This window comes from Thermobia domestica, chromosome 18 (genome assembly GCF_964235325.1).
Source record: "Thermobia domestica chromosome 18, izTheDome1.hap1.1, whole genome shotgun sequence".
In the NCBI taxonomy this organism is placed as follows: domain Eukaryota; kingdom Metazoa; phylum Arthropoda; class Insecta; order Zygentoma; family Lepismatidae; genus Thermobia; species Thermobia domestica.
In genome coordinates, this window is record NC_137471.1 from 168,204,334 (window position 1) to 168,228,273 (window position 23,940).

The window sequence follows — 23,940 nt, forward strand, 5'->3', positions numbered from 1 at the left end:
GATCCGAATTATGAAATTTGTGCTATATTTAGGGAGTGCGTTGACCAACTGAGAGTTGACAGTTGGCTCGAGAGGTTTAGATACAATTTTGAGTGTTCGACAGCCCTTCAAATCGCGGATTTGGTCGAAACATTTAAGTGTTACGAGAAAAAGTCAAAGATCATTGTAGCTAACGAAAGTATGTTCCTAGACCTAGCAGCATTTGCTGGTTTATTTGTAGAAAGAAATAAATTCCTATTTTGCTAGTGAACAACATGGTGTAGGTTAAATGATTATAGGTTAAGACTAGGTTAAAGATATTATATTCTATATTATAGTAGGTTAATTATTAGTATGTATTAAGCTGAAGATAGTGTTAAGTTTTGTAAATAGAAGATATCAGGTTACGGGATTAATTATTTGAAGAATATATTATTGAGTAGGAATAAGTGATTATATTTTAGTAGTACTAGGAGGATGGATAGATAATTTAAATATAGACATAGAGTTATAGGAAAAAAAAAGTTAAATATATTGTTTAGACGACATGATTTGAGAACTATAAGAAGAGAAATAAATATAGAATATAGAAAGATATATTGAATATGTTAGATCAGATTAGATTATTCTAGATTACAAGTATGAGACATTAATAGATACAAGGATAAGACTAATGATTACTTGAATAGACGAATGTTTACTCGATTAATGACTAATAAGAATATACTGATATATGAGAAATATAAGAATATTATGAAAGATAATAGAGATAATGAAGAAAGAAATGTAGCTACAAGAAATGTAGAAGTATAGAAATATTATATAATGAGTCAGAGATACTCAGAAGTAAGAATAAATATAGGGTAAGAAAAGACAGTGAGAAAACTGGTCGAAAGATTATCCCTAAAAGTAGGAACAATATTAGATGTGGTTAAAGTTAAAAGTCTATTCGTAAAGAAGACAAGGATTACCATATCGAAGATGGGCCATTTGGCATTATTATTGTTATTATAAGACTAAGAAGAAAATAGTTAATGATTTATGAGATATGTTACTTAAGAATAATTTACTGGATTAAGACATTTATATTAATACAGATGTAGACGTATAAAACTTCCAATGATTTTGACGAAATCCTAGATTTTGTTTTGAATGGTTATCAACCGCGAAATTTGGGTAAAAACACGGTTTTGACATTTGAAATTGCATGATTATGAATTAAATTAAAATTCTATTACATATTGCATTCATTGCAAGTATATTGAATTTTTTTTTGAACATTGTTGATTTAGAGTTCATTTTAATTAAATTACCAGGTTAATTAAAAGCGAGGACTAAATCTGGTCAAGAGTTTTCACGATTCGCGACAATTGTATATACGCTATTTTATTTAGGTAGGGACTAAAAATTACTGTAGACAAAATGGGTCTATCGATGCAACTGCCAGTCAGGCGGCAGTTTAACAACAAAAGCCTCACCTAGGAGTCTGAGGAAATGTGGACTTCTCACTAGAAATTTAATCGTTAGACAGGTTTTGAATACAGTAAATAGAATAGGGTAGGAGAATTATATATATTCCTATATACTCATGTTTATTTTATATGTAAATAATTAATAGTATAAGTAAGGTAATGAATAATAGTTATAGTATATATAAGTAAGTAATAATAGTATATAACATAGAGTTTACATTTATGGATATGGAGAAGAATGGAGTTTATTTTGAGAAAAAAAAATATCTAAGTTGCAATAAAACCTGAAAAGGAATATCGAAATAACATTTAAAACAATTGGTAATCTGTAGACATACTTACCTACAGCATGAGGTAGTTGTGAGTTGAAAGCTTTTGGTTCTCATCCTAGATAAAACTAGGATTGGTCTAGTTGAGTCGGTGAAAACGATTAAATCGTTGAAAAAAAAAATAAAATGGTTACGTAGAACTAGTACGAAAAAACTCTTTGTTTTTGGTAGAAAAGAAGCAATAGAAAATAAGCATAGATAATAGATCATCATAGACAAGTATAGATAAAAGCATGTAAATAGATAATAGCTAAGTTAAATAACATCAGAATATTAGTGAAATCAGTAGCTTCAAGCTATAGAAAACAAAAGCGAAAAGAAGAAAAATAGAAAAGTTGTCTATTAGTAAAGCTAGATAAATAGACAAATCATAGATAAAGTAGATACTAGTGTTATAAACTAGTTCAAGTAAGCTTACAAATCTACAATAATAAGTCGTTAAAAGTACGGGAAAAGTACGGAAAAGTATGAAAAAGTCGTTGAAAAGAAGTAAATAGTTTCAATAGAAAAGTAGGAAAATCATAGATAAGACACGAGAAATAGTCGCAAATAGAATACAATCATAATGCATCATATCAATAATCAACGTTAAGTTTTATGAGAACACATTATTTTTATCAAAATTCATTTTCTAAATTCACGTTTTTTTAAAATGAGAGAGGAATTATTGATTCATTATTATAATCAAATGATCAATTGGTATATAGATTATTTGTATTATAATAAGTTATTGTATTTAGGTTATGAGTATCTTTGATATTCATGAGAGTACTGTACTTCGTTGAGTAGTTTTCTGTTTACTACTTACGAGACGATTGCATCCTGGCGAGGCTCTGTGCGCTCATGCAGCAGAGAGCGGTTGCTAAGGGGCGTGGTTTACGAGAAGATGGCCGCCAGCGTAGCAACAAGTCCCACCCACGGGAGACTAGCTACTTGTATTCACAATGATTTTGATGCGTTATGAATGAATTTTAAGGACAGAGAGTGTTGGAATGTAAAAATAAGATAGATTAAACATCAATAAAGATAACTGTACCTACAAACAACGTTAAAACTAGTAATAAAGTGTATTTAAGAGCTGAAATATGCACGAAAATGTAGGATTTTCCGACTTTGAAAAAAAAAGACAATAACAGCGTCAAACGAATGAAAATGTAACAAGGATAGCAGTTTTGTATCCGAATAGGTTACATAGTGATTAGAACACTATTCATTATTTAGAATATGCATCGATTATGCATTTTAGAGAAAATAATGAACGATTAATGAACATTAACATTAGGCCTATGCTGAAATTATGAATATATTGTTCAGAAGAGAGTCATAGACCGCGGTATAGTTATATAAGTTTTTAAGAAAATAAAAACACGATTTCACACTTAGTTATATATTTACAGGTATTATGGAAAAGAAGTTTACCGTAATGGCTATTGCTTTAACATCGTTAATAACCTTAGTACTAGCAACGTCTATAATTATCATTTATTTAATTATTAAATTATGTAGATTTAGTGGAAAGAAAAAACAGGAAGGAAGAGTAGAGAATAAAAAAGTATATGACGATATTAGTAACGTAGAAAACTGCGGATTATTTCCAATCTATGCAGAAATAAATAAAAACCACACTAAAAAGCACACTATTTGCACAAAACACAAAGCAAATCACTATCTTGAGCAGAAAAAGGAACCACAAGGTAACTTAAACATTGTTGGTATGCACTGCACAAAATCAAAGAGGGATGTAACACAAATCACGAATTATCCGGTGTTGAAGCAGAAAAAACGGATCAACATTTGGTCACAAACTTGAAACACGAAAAACTATACATGCGTCCTTGCGACATTTTGGTCCTGTGAACATTTTGCCGAAATTTTCACGAACAATGCGGAGCACGTATTCAAAGTTAACTTTATACATCGAAGCAACGCGGCAAACAGGATAAGACGTGGAAGTTTGTCCAAGTTCAGTGTCAAAAACGTTTGCTGAATTAACATTTTGCGGAAGGAAGTGTATCAAGAGTTGCTAACTCTATAGATAGCAAACTTACCATAAGTGAAGTGAATAATATTTTTAAATTTTGTTTTTGTGTTTCAAAATCATGCAGCGATAGGAGACGTTGTTCATTAGTGTAGTAGTGTTTTACAACAACAAATCTAGTGTATAATGAAGTGCATTATTTTTATGGACAGCATCAGTGATATGGTCACTGGTAATAGTGGAAACTATGCAGAGTTAATAAACACTGAGTTGAACTTTGCGACTAACTTCAGTGGAAAGTTTTCAAGAACGAGAACGGAAAAGTATATATATGAGCAATTCCGAGCACAGGAAATGCAACACAACTTCAAGTAGTTATATATGTAACTCAATAGATGGCAGGAGCTCATACTCTGATGAGGACTCTTGAAAAGTATTTTTTTTTAAAACGAAAACAATGATTGTAAATAAATAATGTTTTGATGATTTCTTTTGAATGTGAAAAATGAATATAAAGATATATACAGGGTGATGGTTGAATATATATGATTATTTTATGTAATATATGTAATTAGTTTTCGGTCAATTTCAAGGAAGAAATTGAGTCGAGAACGGAGTTCTCTTATTTTAAAGGAGGGGCATGTTGAGGCATGTCATTGATTTTATTCAAAAGATATTATTTTGGTAAAGGAAAGTATATTTAATAAAGTTAAATGTTAAGAAACTAAGTGTTATCACGTAACGTAAACACGTGTGTGTGTTTATGTGTTGACATCAATGTTGTGTGTATGTAATGAATGTTCTACGGCTAGACGCTTGCTCGTCAATTCGTAAGATATTGTAATTTGTATTTGTAATGTTTTGAATTGTCATCAGATTGTCACATTGTAACATTGACACACTTTGACTGTGATATAATCGTTGAGTTCGCAGAAATTTGTAAGTCTGAGAATTTGATCACGATGTAATTCGGGTGAAACCAACGTTTTACCAATAGCTGAGATATACAGAAAGTCGACGAGAATGAATTCCAAGATGTCTGGAATCTTCGTATAAAACCTTATAGTTTTTAGAGATTGGGATCAGTCTCAGGAGTCTCGAGGAGCAGTCTTTGAGGATCAGTCTTCGAGCATTTGTCTCTGAGTTGAGTCTAAGAGATCAGTATACGTCGAGCAGTAACATAGTTGCTCATGTCACAGTAGTCACTTCTCTGTGATTCTACGTTCAGTATTAGATCAGGAGATCTAATAGTTCAGCAGACCATTCTAGTAGATAATGGTACACAATAGTCAACCATTCTAGACTATTGGCAGCAATATAGAGATCGTCCAGAACATCGATAGCAGTTCCAGTCATCAGCTGTATAAAGGTACGTGTATCTCAGCTATGTTTGAGTTCATCGTGGTTAACTTCCTAGCTGCCTAAAGATATGTGATCTTGCGATTATATTCAGTCGACGATCAATCACAATAGTACACAAGCTTAATGAAAATACAAAGTTTTAGTTCAAAATTAATTAATGTGGTTTCTTTCCGTCATCCTGTACCTACTCATTCTAGATGGTGAGTAGCAGCGATCTTCGACCGTCATTTTACATTTCATCCCCATGCTATATAGGCACGACGGTGGAAGGTTGTTAATATATACAGTTACTTTAGGAACAAAACAGATTAATTTTGTTACTTACAAGCCATGGATGAAGAATCTTACAACTGATCGATATATGAAACTTTACGCGTATGTAGTATGAAAAATCGCGACAAAATGAAGTATATGAAAGGTGTAACAATTATGAATATGAAGCAAGAAATTATACTTCAATACAAATTTAGGATAGTACATTATTTTAATTCTTAGTACCTCTATACCCTATCATAAAAAAAAATTACTGTTGTTTGTTGCAATTCGATTATTTTGCTTCGTTGAGTTATTACATTGGTCAGATGAAATGTATTGGTCACAACCTCTTTTAAAATCATTGCTTTACCAAGAAGGAAACGGTACAAATCCATATCTCATTTCAATATGTGATTTGTTGCAAGTTATATTTTCATCTAGTTTTTTCCTCATTTTCTGCTTTTCAGAGACTTTTCTTTGGAATTTTTGAAGTTTTCACATTTATCTCAGGTACAAAAATATTATGCTTAAACAAAGTACAACCTGTCCCACTGTTTCATAAATTCTTGCATTCCCGAAGTCGAAAATAAATAACTATTAATAAACAAAAGGGTTGCGCACCGTCATTATAAGTGCATAAAAGTGAATTTCTCTATTTGTATATGCCCAAAATCAATACTATTTTTCTTACTTTTCTTTACAGTGCTCCATTATATCCAGCAAAATTGACAAGCGAAGACAAAATTACTTATGAGCTATTCATCAGTGTTAGTTACTACCATGTAAGTAATAGTTATATGTATAAAATTTATATTAACGTATTCCCAATTGTACACATTATAATATGCTCTGATGGAGCAAAAGTGATTGTTGTGTACTATTCAAATAGCTAACTCTGTACATGGAAATGTGTCTATGAGGTATGTAGTAAATCGTTGATTGTGTGTTTGTTTCAGTAGTAGTCCCCGACGTATGGCCAGCCGAGTCAGCAAAAATTTCTCGATTCTGATTGGCTGAGAGAGGTCACGTGACGTTAGGCCCCGCCCACGCGGGAAAATCAAATTTTCCAGGTCATGTGGTATGACGTCATGAGTCACCCTGCGGGGAAATCCCTCACTAATTTGTTCCCTTTTACGGGTAAAATGTGTGTTTCTGATTGGTTGATAGCTGTCACGTGATTTTAGACCCTGCGATATTTGAAATTCGTTCCCTTTTACGGGTAAGATGAGTGTTTATGATTGGCTGACAGAGGTCACGTGATCTTAGGCCCAGGGATTTTTTAAAATTCGTTCCCTTTTATGGGTAAGATGAGTGGTTTGGTACCTTGAATTTGATTGATTGATAGAGGTCACGTGATCTTAAGCCCCTGTGACTTTTGAAATTTGTTCCCTTTTTACGAGTAAGATGAGTGCTTTGGTACCTCGATTCTGATTGGTCGACAGAGGTCACATGATCTTAGACCCGCCACACGGTGAACAGAATACGTGGGAAAACCCCTCACTTATTTGTTTTATTTTATGTGTAAGATGCGTGTTTTGGTACCGCGATGTTGATTGGTGGATAGAAGTCACATGATCTTAACCCCAACCCCCAATGCTAGACATTCAGAGTGCTATGACGGCGATCCATCCTAGACCGGGATCTTAGAATTTAGTTCCCTTTTTATGGTTATGCGTAAAGTTCCCATGAAGGGTTCAACCTCCTCCTTAAATAACCCTTTTTTGGTATCATGATATTGTACTGAAGTTTACCTTAAATATTATCATTCTCTGTGACAGATAAGATGATTCTTACCTTGATGGAGATCCTGTCCTTGAATTAGTAGCCTATGTCTCTGGAAGTAACAATGGTGAAAGAGGGGTGTCGCTTGTAGATTTCTTATAACACATTGTTGTGAGTTTAAGCGATTTATTGCTCAGTAAACGCTTCATTAATGGAAACAGTGTTGCCAGATTTTTCTTACCTAAACTGCTCCGATTCTTTTCGAAACGGTTCCGCAGAGTACAAGAAATTTTAAACTAAAAAATTTTTCGAACTAAAAAAATTTCAAAACTAAAAAAATTTTAAACAAAAATTTTCAAACAAAAAATTTTCGAACTAAAAAATTTGAAACAAAAATTTCAAAAAAATTCGAACTAAAAAATTTAAACTAAAAACTTTCGAACTAAATTTTCAAATCAAAAAATTTTCGAACAAAAAATTTTCGAACCCAAAAAAAATTCGAACTAAAAAAAATTAAAAATTTTTCGAAAAATATTTTAAACTAAAAACTTTCGAACTAAATTTTCAAATCAAAATTTTTCGAACTAAAAATTTAAAAAAAATTTCGAACCAATTTTAAAAACAAGTTTCGAACTAAAGATGTAAACCACATTTGAAAATTTTCAAATTAAAAATTTTTCGAACTAAATTAAAAATCAAATTTTGGACACTAAAAAAATTCTTTAATTATTTTTCGAACAAAATCGTGTAAACCAAATCTTGAATATATTTTCCACCTTAAATTTTCAAGATTACCATGATTTGAAAACAAGTGTTCAGGGTTTCAAGAAATAATAAAACACATTTTTTTTTTCAACTTGTTGTATTTAACGAAAGGTATGTGGTCTTCCTATACATGTTTATTAACATAATAAATACAGGATCTAATTAATGAATATATTGGACGCGTCATCATCTTCGAATGTTGTAGCCGTATCCTGTAAAGAAAAAAGAAGAAACGACGGATTAATTTAAGAATTTCTTTTTTTCTGAAACAATAAAAATGAGTCAATATTGATAAGAGAGAAATAAAACTTACTCGTAAATGATGGATCTGTTTAGGCTCATCTTCCTCCTCGGGTACGAGATGACAGCATTTTTTCACCGATGGATGTTTATGAACTCTTCTGGGTACTGCATTTTTCTAGCTGTTGCACCTTTATGGTCAAGGTTCCCCCTTGGGTACGAGATGACTGCATTTCTTCCACTGATGGTTGTGTTGATGGTTTATAAACTCTTGTGGGTACTTCATTTTCTTCTTGGTGTTGCTGCTTTGTGGTTAAGGAGTGAAAAAAAAGGAAAAGGAAAAAAGAAATGGCGGCCTTATTGGGTATTTACAGTTTTTTCTTCTTCATCTTCTTTTTCCAGTTCCATCTTCTGTTTTTTAACGTACCCGTACGGAACCGTATCATAAGAATTGAATTCTTTAAATCGACGTTTTGTGTACTGGATACTGTACATTTTTTCTTCTTTGCGTGTGACGATGGTATGGTCTTTGGTCCTGCATATCTTATGGGGGATAGTGATGGTGACTTGTCCACGGCATTGATTTGTAATCATTTCTTTTAGCGTGTTGAAATTTAATTGTTGTCCTGCATTGTAATTTAATGTAAATCCTCTAATTTTGCATATGTAACTGGTGACGTTGGTATCCGGATTGTATATTTCTAGGCTGTAATTTTTTGGTCCTCCACTGACAAATGTCTTGATGTATGCTCGTGGTCCGTAAGACTCCATCTCATTCGATAAGCATCCCAAGTACGTAGAAGGTTCAATGGTTGGCTCCCCGGGCTTCTCCGTAAATATTACAGAATCCGTGTCGAAATATAAAACACGTTCCTGCAACATTTCCAGGTACTTGTACAGTTCCAGACGTGCCTGACATGTTGTAAATGCACCTAACACGACATTGGTGTTTCGGTTTTGAACAGGCACATGTTCATTGTACTCCCAGAACGCATACAACATCGTATCATTGATGGGTACAATTTGATGGAGTTTAATGTCGGGGGAAGTGAGTTTTTCATAAAATTCTTCCGGCCGATCAATAATTGTGGTCTGGCTAAAGTTTGATCTTTGCGAAAGTTTTCCCCAAAGAGCATTAACACAAAGCTTAGATAAACTTCTTCGTGCAGGATTATTTTCAATTTTGGACGGATCCAATGCAATACCTTCACGCTCCAGGACGGTTTGTATGAATTTTGATTTGTCTTCTTCGCTGACACAGGAACTAGGCCAGCCAGACGCTTCCATTTTTGATTTTAAAAATGTATTGATATATTCCGTGAACAAGCCACCTGTTTTCGTGATGGGATCATATTGTTCAATGTCATAATCCCAAATTTCAAAAATTTCCACTGGTTGATATCCCAATTCTATTGCTTTCTGGATTTCATATGATACCCATGTTCCAGTGAGGCATCGCTCCTGGTCGTTGTGCGTACACGTTGCTGTAGGGTCTGGGTTCATTTCTTCGGCACACGCAGCACACAGTGGAAAGAGTAGTTTCTTGTTACATCGGTAAGGCAGGAGACCATGATAAAGATGGCGACTTGGTAATATCGACATTTTGATTAGACCATTGACTTTATTTATTGGTGGTATATTTTCATCACCCTGTAGATAAATTCGTGGATGGCCTACAGGGTATTTAGCACACTTATTTACATAAGGATAAAGCGAGACAATATCGTAATATTTTATTACTTCCCCCGCTTTTTCATCGACTTGGTGGTACAATTTCACGCAATTGGTCCTTCCTCCAAAAAAACTATCTCTTGGATTTAATGGTCTGCGGTTCATGTACGGGTGATTCTTCAGATACGTCGCCATTGCAGGATTTTGTTTTAAGAACTGATTAAATTCGCACTCCCACATTTCATGTACAATGTACCCCAATTCACGCAGTCTTGCATTTTTGCGTTGTGTTCGTTCATAACGGAATTCCATGGTGTCTTCTGGATTGCTGTAGATGGGCTGATTACGGCCTGTAGTAAAACATACTTTACACCCGTGGTAAAAGCAGCCGGCATGCTCGTAGACGTGCTCCTCTAACGTCTCAGGATCTTGGTAGTAACCATCAACATGGAATCCCGCAATAAACACTTCTTTTTGTCGGGCCGCATGTAAGATTTGTTTTTCTTCGGTTTTTTCAATGTAGGCCAGCCATTGCATTGCAGCGATCGATTGGGTACTTCTCCATCGATAGCCATGTGCCGGTAGAATTCCTATGGTGTTGGGTTTAAGGAAATTCCGGCGGAATACTAAATTGGAAGCACTGGCAATCGTGATCGTCTCCAAGAAGGGATTCACTTTGGTTTCTGTTTCAAATGACGTCATAAACGAAACGCATGCTTGTCGCAGTACATTGACATCTTGAATAGAATACTTGAGAATTTCTTTCTGGAAATCAAACGTGTCATTACGATGATCGTTGTACCACTGCATGAACTTGTTCCTGTCTTCGACGGCCATTTCATCTGCACCATAATACTTCGTTTCTGGAAGTGGTCCAATATACGATTGATTCTCCTTGGTGTTGAAGAAATGCGGGAAGTAGCCTTTGGTTGTGGGTAAATTGAACGCTTTTGACAATTTACTTAATGCCATAGGTAGGAAGTTCAACGAGTCAATGAACGTCAGATTATTCAACGTTAAACTCAGTATCTTGGTCCCATTTAATATGACGTCAGGTCTCCATTGACATTGTTCTACCATGGTCTTTAGGATGAAATGTCCATCGTATCCCTTAGCATTGTGCGCGACACAGAAAATCCTATTTATATTGGGACGACGTTCCCGCAAGTACTGGAGAAAATTATAAACTGGATCCTCTCCTTGGAAAATATGCTGGCGCTGACCACACGTACTGCAAGACTGCTGGATATTATTGTTTTCAACACATGCATAACATACTTGTAGTGCAACCAATAAATTTGGAATGTGTACATATGTATTATCGCCAATATTCGTGTCCTGCATAGATTCTATATCATAGAATATCAACAAGGCTTTCTTTGCGTGCATGAGTGAAGGAACACCAGGTTTCAAGCATTGTCGATCGGGAAGCATAAAACATTGATGTGATCCCGGAACAATCTTCTTACAAACATTGCAAAAGATCTCATTACAATCATGAAGTCGTTGTCCTGTATGCACAAAAGAATAAACTCTGTAACATCTAGTACATTGCTTCACCATTTTGCATACAGGTTCCCCTTGATGATATACAATATTACGATGATTGTTAAAACATTGTTCGCCGTAAAATTGACGATTGCAGTCTTTGCATAATATCAGCGTTTGGTTCTTGTCGCATAGTGGTCTCTGTAGACATTTGGAGCACGTTACAGGACAATTTTTCACATGTTCATTGCGTTTACTATACTTTTTATGGCACGCCTCACAGTAGAAATTGGTTGCAAAACAAGCAGTTAAGGATTGGATGATGTCAAAATGACCAGCCAAACAAATCAAATTTATGGGAGTGCGATTTTCGTCGTTGGGCCCCTCGTACATGATGTCATGGCCTGTGAAACTGGTATACACTGTAATTTTATATTCTTTGAGGTATGCCTGGAATTGTCGTATTTCATTTACACTGGCACCATGATCCAAATTCACTCCTGCATTTGCACATAACGCATCCACTTCATCGTCCACAACACATTTCGATTGATGTTTATACTGCTTATGTCGTTTCACATCTACATTCTTGTATTTTTTCAGGCCAATAGCAATAACAAGGGCGTACGCCAGGCACCTTGAATCTTGATTTCTTACACGTACAATCCCTCGCTTGCAACGTAATAATTCTTCGTTTTGAAGTACTCCTTGCCGCAAACCGCCATAGCCACGTGGAATATCCACACGATGAAAATGCACGGTGAATGGTTCGTGCAGGAGAAATGCATTGTTACTTTGTAACACTCTTTCAAACGAGGCCCACATCGTTTCCAGTGTCAAGTTTCGTGCTTGGCGAAAACTCACCCAAAACGGTTTATTTGTGTTGCGTGGTGATATTACTGATAAACCAACCATCGTCTCATCGTCGACATTGGCTAACAAATGGTCCAGCATTGCTTGGAAACTGTTATGTACATACTGTATGATATCGGTTCCTACGGGCGGTGCGTTGAATTGAACTTCGAGCATTCTACCTTCAATGTTAAATCGTCTATAATGACGTGTGATTTCATTGCGAACAATAAAACCCGATTCGGCCATGTTAATAAAAGGAGAAAACAAACAAACAGGTACGGTAAAACAAATATGTAATGGGAAAAAAGGAATTGAGCAGCGTGAATTTACTACAAAAGAAAGAAGAAAGAAAAATCTTAATCACCTGATAAACAGGAAATCATAACATTCATGATAAATTCTTAACTAAGCAATTCATGTAAAGGTCCTGAGTTTGATTCCTGGCGGTGACGTTCAGAATCTCATTATGAAAGCATATGTACTAGAAATCAAAGTTTTTTTTTTAAAATAATTATGTTACTGAAATGAGTGTTTTATTGCTGTCAAACTCGAGAGCATTACATCAGCATGTAACTGACCTACCATTCTATAGTAATAAAAAGAATGCATGAATGAATGTTTCATCAGTGCTGAGATGTGATAAAGTACGCGTAAGCATTTTTTCTACTCACAACGACCTTTAAATGATGCGTTTGCAAGTTGAAGAGACTCATCGAACATTAACGATACACATACGTAATTGTCGAAACAAAATCTGTATAGCGTATTTTTTTTATTATTATTGTGACTAAGCGGTTAGCGTACATGGTTCGGACGTGGAAGGTCCTGGTTCAAGCCTCGGTGGGTTTGCTTTCCACGTCAGGGCATGTCAAGCCTATTCTGTAATTTAATATTCTCACGCGTTATCATATATTCTTTTCAAAACTAAGCTAAATGGTTGACGTGCACACCTCATAATACATAAACGTACATAAATCGTCTATAATGACGAGTGATTTCATTGCGAACAGTAAAACCCCGATTGGACCATGATTAAAAATGAAAACAAACAAACAGGTACGGTAAAACAAATATGTAATGGGAAAAAAGGAATTGAGCAGCGTGAATTTGAGTTGATTTTTTGATTTTTTAGTTTAGCGTCCCTTTCAGTAGCGAGGCTATATGAGACGTGGACCTACTGATTAACGTGGAATCCGAACCACATGAGCTCCCGCCGGGAATCAAACCCTGGTCTCCCACGCCAAAGGTACGTATGCTAACCGCTTAGTTCGGGAAATCATAACATTCATGATAAATTCTTAACTAAGCAATTCATGTAAAGGTCCTGAGTTTGATTCCTGGCGGTGACGTTCAGAATCTCATTATGAAAGCACGTGTACTAAAAATCAAAGTTTTTTAAAAATAATTATGTTACTGAAATGTGTGTTTTATTGCTGTCAAACTCGAGAGCACTACATCAGCATGTAACTGACCTACCATTCTATAGTGATAAAAAGAATGCATGATTGAATGAATGTTTCAACAGTACTGAGATGTGACAAAGTACGCGTAAGCATTTTTTCTACTCACAACGACCTTTAAATGATGCGTTTGCAAGTTGAAGAGATTCACCAACCATTAACGTTATACATACGTAATTGTCAAAACAAAATCTGTATAGCGTAAATCTTTTAACCACATATTCATGCACTCGTGGCTAAGCGGTTAGCGTACATGCTTCTAACGTGGAAGGTCCTGGTTCAATCCTCGGTGGGTTTGCTTTCCACATCGGATCGCTGTCAAGTCTTTTCTGAAATTTAATATTCTCATGCGTTATCATACATTCTTTTCAAAACTAAGCTAAATGGTTGACGTACACGCCTCTGGCCCTGGTTCAATCTCGGGCGGTTGCTCGAATATCACGTTAAGCTGAAGGGGCCGCTAATGCTTTTAAAGGGAATCGAACCATATTATTCTCAGACATAGTTTCTGAAATTTTGTAATGCATTCTTTTCAAAACTAAGCGCACACATTTTTCTGGCCATGGTTCAATTCCCGACGGGTGCTCGCTGAAGGGACGCTAAACCATATCATTATCGTGCTTACTTCTAATGTGTGGAGGTTCCTGATTCGTACTCCCACTTTCCCATTCCACTAATTTCTTCATAGTCTAAATATTTCGTACTAAAAGTAAAACAGTGTATGAGTGATCCACCCCCACAAATATAAAATAAAAATGATTTTCGAATCTTGGGTGAAAAATAAAATCTCACTGAACTTACCTCAAATTCAATGAACACAAAGTCGGTGCAGTAAAGCTTCTTAAATGAAGACACTTTTCAAGAACAGATCTTCTTCACACGATAGTTGAGAGCGATGTAGGATTTGAAAAATGAAATTTAGATTTTTATTTAGGTCGTTGTGAAAACGACGTCACCGTCAGCCAATCAGAAACGAGGAAATTTATAAAATGACATCACAACGAACCAATCAAAACGCTCGCTGCTTTTGTCATGAATCATGAACCAAAACGATGTGTAACAATCGATCGTGACGTCATTCACGTTTCTCAATAGTTACAACATCTAGTATCACAGTTCTGATCCCAAATGATTTCTACATGTCACTACTTGTCGTAACTGTGACGACATTTCATTTTCCTCATATTCCATACGAGAATGTCAATGTTTGCTTTTTTTCCATGAATCATGCTGACACGTTCGTAGTAAAACTAAAGTAATGCGATCCGCTGACGTTTGCATTTTCAATCATATGTGCTTCTATGTCGTCACACAAAGAAGTCTATCAGCATTTTATTTTAATCCACGTTACACTGTCAGATTTATTTTCTTAAAGTATATGTGTATCCTTTTCAAGGACCATGGTTCGAAACCCACCAAGCATAATTAAATCCGAATTCATTCATAGCTAAGCGGTTAGGATACACGTCTTTGGTTTGAAAGACCTGAGTTCGATTCCTGGAGAAACATTTCTTAGGATTTTTCAAAAACTTGGTTTCAATTTCTAGTTCGAAAATTTTAAAAGTTTAGTTCGATAAAAAGTTTGATTTGAGAAGCGTTACACTGTCAGATTTATTTTCTTAAAGTATATGTGTATCCTTTTCAAGAACCATGGTTCGAAACCCACCAAGCACGATTAAAACCGAATTCATTTAAGCGGTTAGGATACACGTCTTTGGTTTGAAAGACCTGAGTTCGATTCCTGGAGAAACATTTCTTAGGATTTTTCTAAAACTTGGTTTAAATTTCTAGTTCGAAAAATTTTAAAAGTTTAGTTCGATAAAAAGTTTGATTTGAGAAGTGTTACACTGTCAGATTTATTTTCTTAAAGTATATGTGTATCCTTTTCAAGGACCATGGTTCGAAACCCACCAAGATCGATTAAAACCGAATTCATTTAAGCGGTTAGCATACACATCTTTGGTTTGAAAGACCTGAGTTCGATTCCTGGAGAAACATTTCTTAGGATTTTTCTTAAACTTGGTTTCAATTTCTAGTTCGAAAATTTTAAAAGTTTAGTTCGATAAAAAGTTTGACTTGAGAAGCGTTACACTGTCAGATTTATTTTCTTAAAGTATATGTGTATCCTTTTCAAGGACCATGGTTCGAAACCCACCAAGATCGATTAAAACCGAATTCATTTAAGCGGTTAGCATACACATCTTTGGTTTGAAAGACCTGAGTTCGATTCCTGGAGAAACATTTCTTAGGATTTTTCTAAAACTTGGTTTAAATTTCTAGTTCGAAAATTTTAAAAGTTTAGTTCGATAAAAAGTTTGATTTGAAAATTTTTAGATGTGATTTACATCTTTAGTTCGAAACTTTTGTTTTAAAAATGTTTTAGTTCGACAAAATTTTGTTTCAATTTTTTTAGTTCGAAATTTTTTTTGGGGTTCGAAAATTTTTTGTTTGAAACTTTTTTGTTTCAAAATTTTTAGTTCGAAAATTTTTTGTTTGAAAATTTTTTAGTTTTGAAATTTTTTAGTTCGAAAAAATTTTTAGTTTAAAATTTCTTGCACTCTGCGGAACCGTTTCGAAAAGAATCGGAGCAGTTTCGGTAAAAAAAATATCTGGCAACACTGTTTCCATTAATGAAGCGCTTACTGAGCGTTTAAAAAATCGCTTAAACTCACAACAATGTGTTATAAGAAATCTACAAGCGACACCCCTCTTTCACCATTGTTACTTCCAGAGACATAGGCTACTAATTCAAGGACAGGATCTCCATCAAGGTAAGAATCATCTTATCTGTCACAGAGAATGATAATATTTAAGGTAAACTTCAGTACAATATCATGATACCAAAAAAGGGTTATTTAAGGAGGAGGTTGAACCCTTCATGGGAACTTTACGCATAACCATAAAAAGGGAACTAAATTCTAAGATCCCGGTCTAGGATGGATCGCCGTCATAGCACTCTGAATGTCTAGCATTGGGGGTTGGGGTTAAGATCATGTGACTTCTATCCACCAATCAACATCGCGGTACCAAAACACGCATCTTACACATAAAATAAAACAAATAAGTGAGGGGTTTTCCCACGTATTCTGTTCACCGTGTGGCGGGTCTAAGATCATGTGACCTCTGTCGACCAATCAGAATCGAGGTACCAAAGCACTCATCTTACTCGTAAAAAGGGAACAAATTTCAAAAATCACAGGGGCTTAAGATCACGTGACCTCTATCAATCAATCAAATTCAAGGTACCAAACCACTCATCTTACCCATAAAAGGGAACGAATTTTAAAAAATCCCTGGGCCTAAGATCACGTGACCTCTGTCAGCCAATCATAAACACTCATCTTACCCGTAAAAGGGAACGAATTTCAAATATCGCAGGGTCTAAAATCACGTGACAGCTATCAACCAATCAGAAACACACATTTTACCCGTAAAAGGGAACAAATTAGTGAGGGATTTCCCCGCAGGGTGACTCATGACGTCATACCACATGACCTGGAAAATTTGATTTTCCCGCGTGGGCGGGGCCTAACGTCACGTGACCTCTCTCAGCCAATCAGAATCGAGAAATTTTTGCTGACTCGGCTGGCCATACGTCGGGGACTACTACTGTTTCCTTAAAACATGTGTATTTTTATATAGTACCAATGTAAAGATATTAACATAATATAAAGATAATACGTATCTTCATTTATTAAAACAAATTGAAACTACTTTACTTTTTTCACCTCCAATTTCCAACGATTGTGCTACGAGGTTTCCGTAAAAGAATGAAATGATTATATTAATATATGTTTATTTCCTAAATGCAATTAATGCCTCGGTTAGAGATTAACGATCAGCATCGTTATATATATATAGAGAGAGAGAGAGAAAGAGAAAGAGAGAGAGATTGATTGATTGATTGATTTTGAGTTTTACGTCCCGTTCAGCAGCGAGGCTATATGAGACGTGGACCTACTGATTAACGTGGAATCCGAACCACATGAGCTCTCGCCGGGAATCGAACCCGGGTCGCCCACGCCAAAGGCGCGCATGATAACCGCTTAGCCACGAAGGAGCTCTCAGAGAGAGAGAGAGAGAAATCGAACACCGAGTAAAAATGTAAGGCGAATGCTAAATTTCAAAATTGTCCATCTTTTATCGAATTGGAGAAATCTTAAAGCGTAACAATAATTTGCTAATACACCATAATTCCAAGTGAAATAAATTGAATAATACTGGTTGTATTGAAAATTTATCTCTACATAAGTTGTTCCGAATATTGTTGAAGAAAAGCGTCTAGTTCTGAACAATACTTAATCAAGTCGCCGACCCTTATAGATTCAAAGATCTTATCTCTTACTGGTACACATGAGTCCCAATCTTCAAAACTTTAAATGTTACGTCCCAAAGTTATGCAGTTTAGGCTAAAGAAGACGGCGATGATGAAAACAGAATGAAATGGTGGGATGAAGAGGCTGCGATAAAACGGAAGAACCGCAAGGAAACCCACTCCCACGGTGCTTGTTTATCATAAAGCTCACTGAGCACTGGCTGGGATCGAACCAAGGATCCCATGCACGTTGGGTAAACGCTCTACAACTGAGCTACCGCGGCATTCATTACTCTAATCTGGAATGTCTTGAAGTATAATTCTACTGTTTAAGTGACAAAGTGGTATCTCACCTTCCAAACAACAACTATTTGAACTCTCCTTTCCATTTTAAACATCTCTATGTAATTACATTACTCGCAAATTACAAGACTTACTTAAATGCAATGTCCAGGTTGTTAAATATTGCAAGAATAAATTTAGCATAGATAAAACAAAAGACAATAACAATTAATACTTCAATTATGTTAGAACGAATAATAAGACTTTATTCTGCAGTCTTAATTGGGTAGAATATGATTAGCTTGTGTTATAATTAGTGTATATGACAATTTCTACTTTACTTTATCCTCTTTGATCCTGGCTTCTAGAAAACGCAACAAGAATTTTTCATTGCATTTTTTCAAGGTTCATGGGGTACTGAACATAATAAGAATATGATTTTTTTTTGCGTTCGGTGACATCATAAGGGATAGCTGATGGTCAACATGCGGGAACCTTCATTCTCAAGTAGTACTAAAACCTGTCTATGTGATATTCTATGTTTAATTTATTACGTTTTCATTTAAAACCATAAATACATGCTATTGAACGTAATGAAAAAAAACAGTCCATGCGAATACTAGTTGAATTTGTGGCAAAAAAACTGTTATTACAGTAAAATAAAAGTGCATTTGTTGTTCTCAAAATGGTTACCTATTACTTGGACCCACAATATATAGTGTTCATTAAAAGTGAATACTGTACATCCACGAACAAGGATTATCTTTAGTACAGGAAAACTCTTTTTCATTTGACATAAAACAATTTAGGCCACTGTTTGTACTTTTAGAAAATTCTTTATTCACGATCATGGAGAGGCTTCACAACTGAAATAAGAAATATTCTTATAACTAGGAAGAAATAAAATTGATTATCATTGCAACACTGACCGAAAGTTGCCAATTTACGGGGCAGGGGTTTTGGGCTGAAGTCCCAAATTTTGCGGTATTGCTATGATGATAAAAATCAAGTGGTCCATTTCAAAAATTCCGGAATTTCTGGAAAAATGAAAATATTCCAAAGTAAAGACATTTCGCAAATATTTTCAAACTCTGCCACTGTTAAAAATTATACACAGCTCAGTAATCGAAGAGAACAATTAAGATTATAAAAATTTCTAAATTTAAATATAGCACAATATGAACCCAATGATCAATGTGTAGATACCTTTCCCTCCTGTCCCAACTTGAAGTTCACACAAGTATTACATATGAATAAGGGAAAATGGATTAACACGGAATGCTATGTACACATAATTCTCCACTAAATGAAAAAAATGGAGAATTAGGTGTACATAGCATCAAAATAATAACAATTTAGTGCCTTGCGTACTTTTTATTCAAAATTGGGAAAACGCTTCTGGTCGTGGCTTCCCGTAATCCTAATTCTCAAACTGTGGATACTACACTTGACTTCAGCAGTAATCTAAACATTCAATAATGCAGGACCCCTAAGAGACATAAATTTGCAAGATTATAATTATCAAATGTTACGCGTACAATGAAAAAGTATTTAGATATCTATTAATATTTGATGTTCGGGGGACAGTATCCCCTACGACAGGCCCCCTATATCACAACCCAAATGAAAAACATCTGTTACATATATGCGGTGATAATATATTTATGCATAGTCATGTATATTTTTAATTTGTTTTTGTATAATTTAAGACATTTTATTAGCATTTTTATTTTACATTAAGAAATGGTGATACTTTCCTAAGAATTTGTATATTATACTCGAGGTCCACGTTTGCGGACCTACATTACATACATACATACATACATGCGGACATACAAGTACTCGAAATGCTACTATCCAGATTAAAAACCATAAAATTGCTAATACTTCTAGTAGTATTAGACACATCTCTAAAAGTGTTTTGCCTTCAAAATGTTCGAAAGAATAGACAAATGTTTGGTTATTTGCCTTCCGCTTCACCGAAGCCTTCTAAACTCAGATTTAAAAAAAAACGTAGAAAAAGATCCACAAATTTGCCACTATGTGACAAATGTTTCAACTAGAGAACCCAATAATGCAATTTTCGCCGACAGATACACAAGAATTACCAAAGTGTAGGAGCATAACGTTTCAGAACTCAGGTCCACATACGTGGGCCTGGGAAACGGACACGTTTTGGGCGACTATTTTAGGATATGTCTCTTTCGGAGCTGCTGTGTAATTATGTAATACGGTATATATTATTACACTGGTAAGATTCACAAGCAGCAAAATGAAGCAACAAAGTGCAAGAAGGTGCAAGATTAGTTGCATGAAAGCTTGACGCTCCATAATATGCAGTTTTCATTATCGCTCATCGGTGACATAGTAGGCTTGTGTAAAGTTATATGTAGATTTTAAGTATGACACACTTCCATCTACACCAGGATTTTCAATATTACTTGAACGACCTAGTCCCGTTACATACTTAATTGTCTTAATTAACGCTAACAATTTCAGGAGTGGCTCTTCGAATCCACGACAACATCGAACCCTCGAGGTTTCTGTTCAAAATAATCTATTAAGCAGTTATTATTGAACTTTATTTAGTTAATAAATGGAACTCAGAATAAAATTTTAGGTTGAGCGTGAAGGCGAATAGTAGCAACGACTGTGTAAATATCTTACTTACTCAAGCTATCACAAACGTCCCGAAGAAAGAAGGCATCAATAATTTTATCTGTGGCAATATTTTATCAAGGCATCAATATTTTATCAATTTTGTTCTGGTCTTCAGTTTCTTGGATTATTTGCAAATAGTCACAGAATCAAGTTATTGTAGGACCCTGTACATAATTCGGGGCGAAATTTGCGAAAATCAAGGAAACTGAAAAAATATTAAAATTGCCAACAGATATTGAAAACCTAAGTTTTAGAGGGGGAAAATTTAATTAAATTTGAAAGTTATCAAAATTTGCCTGGAAAAAAGAGAAAATTTAAATACTCCTCGATAAGTAATATTTATGCCAGTTGTTCTTCTACAGTTTCGGCTTTCAAAGTGGATCACGAACGCTCAGCTTGTTCCCAACGGCACAACTCACTAAAATGAAAGATGAATTACAGCAAATTTTATAATTTTCTTTAAACGTTGGGATTTTCAGGAATCCCAACAAAAATGAGGTATTATGATGAACTTATGTTAGAATTGCCATTTTAGATAGCTTCTTATTTCTAATTCAGGTTGTCTCTATCCACTAAAGAACTACTTTAGAGCAATCCTAGACAACACAGCCTGAAATTACGGGGAATGTTGCAGTTTGCCCGGATGAGCGATATTTTAGATGAGAGAATATATCGTGTGTTATGATGTTTCTGGTAAATGCTGCCCCAGTCGGAAAAATAGCAGGTCTTCGGTCCTGCCATGTGACGACCACAATAAAAACTTAGTCCCATAACTCAATGATCAATTAAAAAAATAATATTTAGTCGAAATTCTCTTTCCCTATAATTGTCCTTCTTGAGCGAAGGAGAATATCACGTGACTCCGATTTCGTTATTTATAACCTGGTGAACACGGGTGTATTTTGTCTGTCTCACTATCTTTTAGGACCAACTTATGAATCTAATTGCACAAACCATGTGATGAATGTCACAAAATTCTGCCCACATTGGAAGTTGAATGGAAGTTGGAAGTTGGAATTTTAAAATGAAATTCTTGTTTATGCATAAACACAAATTAAGTTCATAAAAGCAATCGGTTTTCGTTACCAGTGAGAATTTAAAGTAAATAAATGTTATCCAGGTACAGTAATTAGCATCTATTACATCAATTTTCTCCTTATCTCCACCGAGACATTAGAGATATACATCAACACGTAAATGACAGTCTCTATTTGTCTGACATATTCCTTTCTTTTTACGTTTCATTAGAGCCTCACGCTAAACCTGAGAACCTCAGTTCCAACCGACCCGGAAAATGCTTAGGAATGTTTAGAGCTAGACAGCAACTTAACACAGGATCTCTAATAATATCTAATACACTAGTTACACTAAGGCAGGGTTCGTTTTGAGTTCAGACAACGAAGTGCAACTCAGTCTCAGTCATTCGTTATCAATTTACTAACTTCTGACATAGCTTTTACTGATGTGCACGGAACACGAATGAGGGCCGAACCCGGACACTTCTGATTAGTATTCCACTACAGCATTAGATTCTTTTCTTCATCACTGTGTAGCTGGTACACTGCCTTTGGCGTAAAGCCTTTCTCTGGTATTATTATTTCATTATATTTCTATTTTATTGTTGTTGTTTAAATTACATGGAAGTGAATTTTATATTTGGCTGCAACTTCCTGTGTTGTAACTCTGCCACGATTTTCGCGAACATAAATATTAATATGTATGCTCCTTCTAATTTCACTCATCTGGAGTAGTATATTAGGTCCCCGATTTCAGCTATAGAGAGTTCAGTATAAAGAAGGCATAGCGCTACAAAATTCGTCTCGTAACAAATATATTTTTGCCCTTCTAAGAAAATGATTGGCAAGTGTTAATTGCAACAGTGGGATTATAATCAAATCAAATCGTGAAGTTAATTCTAAATAAATAGTGTGATATTAAAATATTAGCGGTTTGTTTGCTAGAGTGAAAAAGAATCACGTCAGGAAACATAATGACTAAAAGTCCAGAAAATAGTATGTAGTTTTATATTCAAATGTGCAGTAAACTGCTTTATATTAGTGTACGTAACCTCACATTTTACATACCACTATAAAAAAGCAATATCTATTTCAAATTAGATTTGTTAACTGGTTTGATCTAGTCAATACCGTGGACGAAAACACGCTGGTATATTCAAATCTTTATATTTAGATATATTAACATTCTATGATACATTAGTTTACCCTTAATTACGTTGGAATAATTTGTTTGTTTCGAGACATTATTTTGACATTACTTTTTGCTACTTGATTGAGTAGGTTGAAGGAAAGACATGGTTAACTGTCTCAATCGTTTCACCAATTGACGGAAACCTAAATTTAAATGACTAGATTAGCATATTTTTATCAAATGAGTTAACTGCAAATCTTAACTATAAAGTAAAAGTTTTTTAAAGTTAATAATGCACATCTACAAAAGTGTATTTAGGTCTTGACTACAATTGTCAATGCAGATGTACTGTCAACTAAATAATTGTTTGCACCCTTCGTAACAACTAGTCAAGTACGTCAAGTTCAATGCATTTGTTTATATGAAAGAAAAAATCACAAATAGCAAACACACATTTGCAAAGTATAAAAGTACGTTTGTCGGAATTATGAAATGCATCATACATTATGAGTTTTCGAATTCGAAGAAACGATCCAATTGACTCTGTAGTGTTGACAACTATGGCGAGTGAAAGTAGCAATGTAAGAAGTGCAGACTGACTAGTAGCGAGATAGCGCGTCCAAAACTACACTGACAAACCTAGAACTCGTACATATTTAATGTGCAGCCAGAAGTTTGAGGAAGAATTTAATGCGTTCAAGGTGTAATTGAAATAGAACACTACTACTTATTTTAGTGTTTGGAAACGTACTTTAGTGTCCCGATTATGGATTTTCCGAAACAATAGTATAACGTGATCGAATAATTTTGTACATATGCAGTTTCATAGCATTATTTTCAAAACAAAACATACGTCGTCTATCTTGACCTTCAGATACTCAATATTTTTATACAAAATGATGATATTAAATTATAAGATACGCATATAGGGTGATTCTCTACGGTACAGTTTGCCATG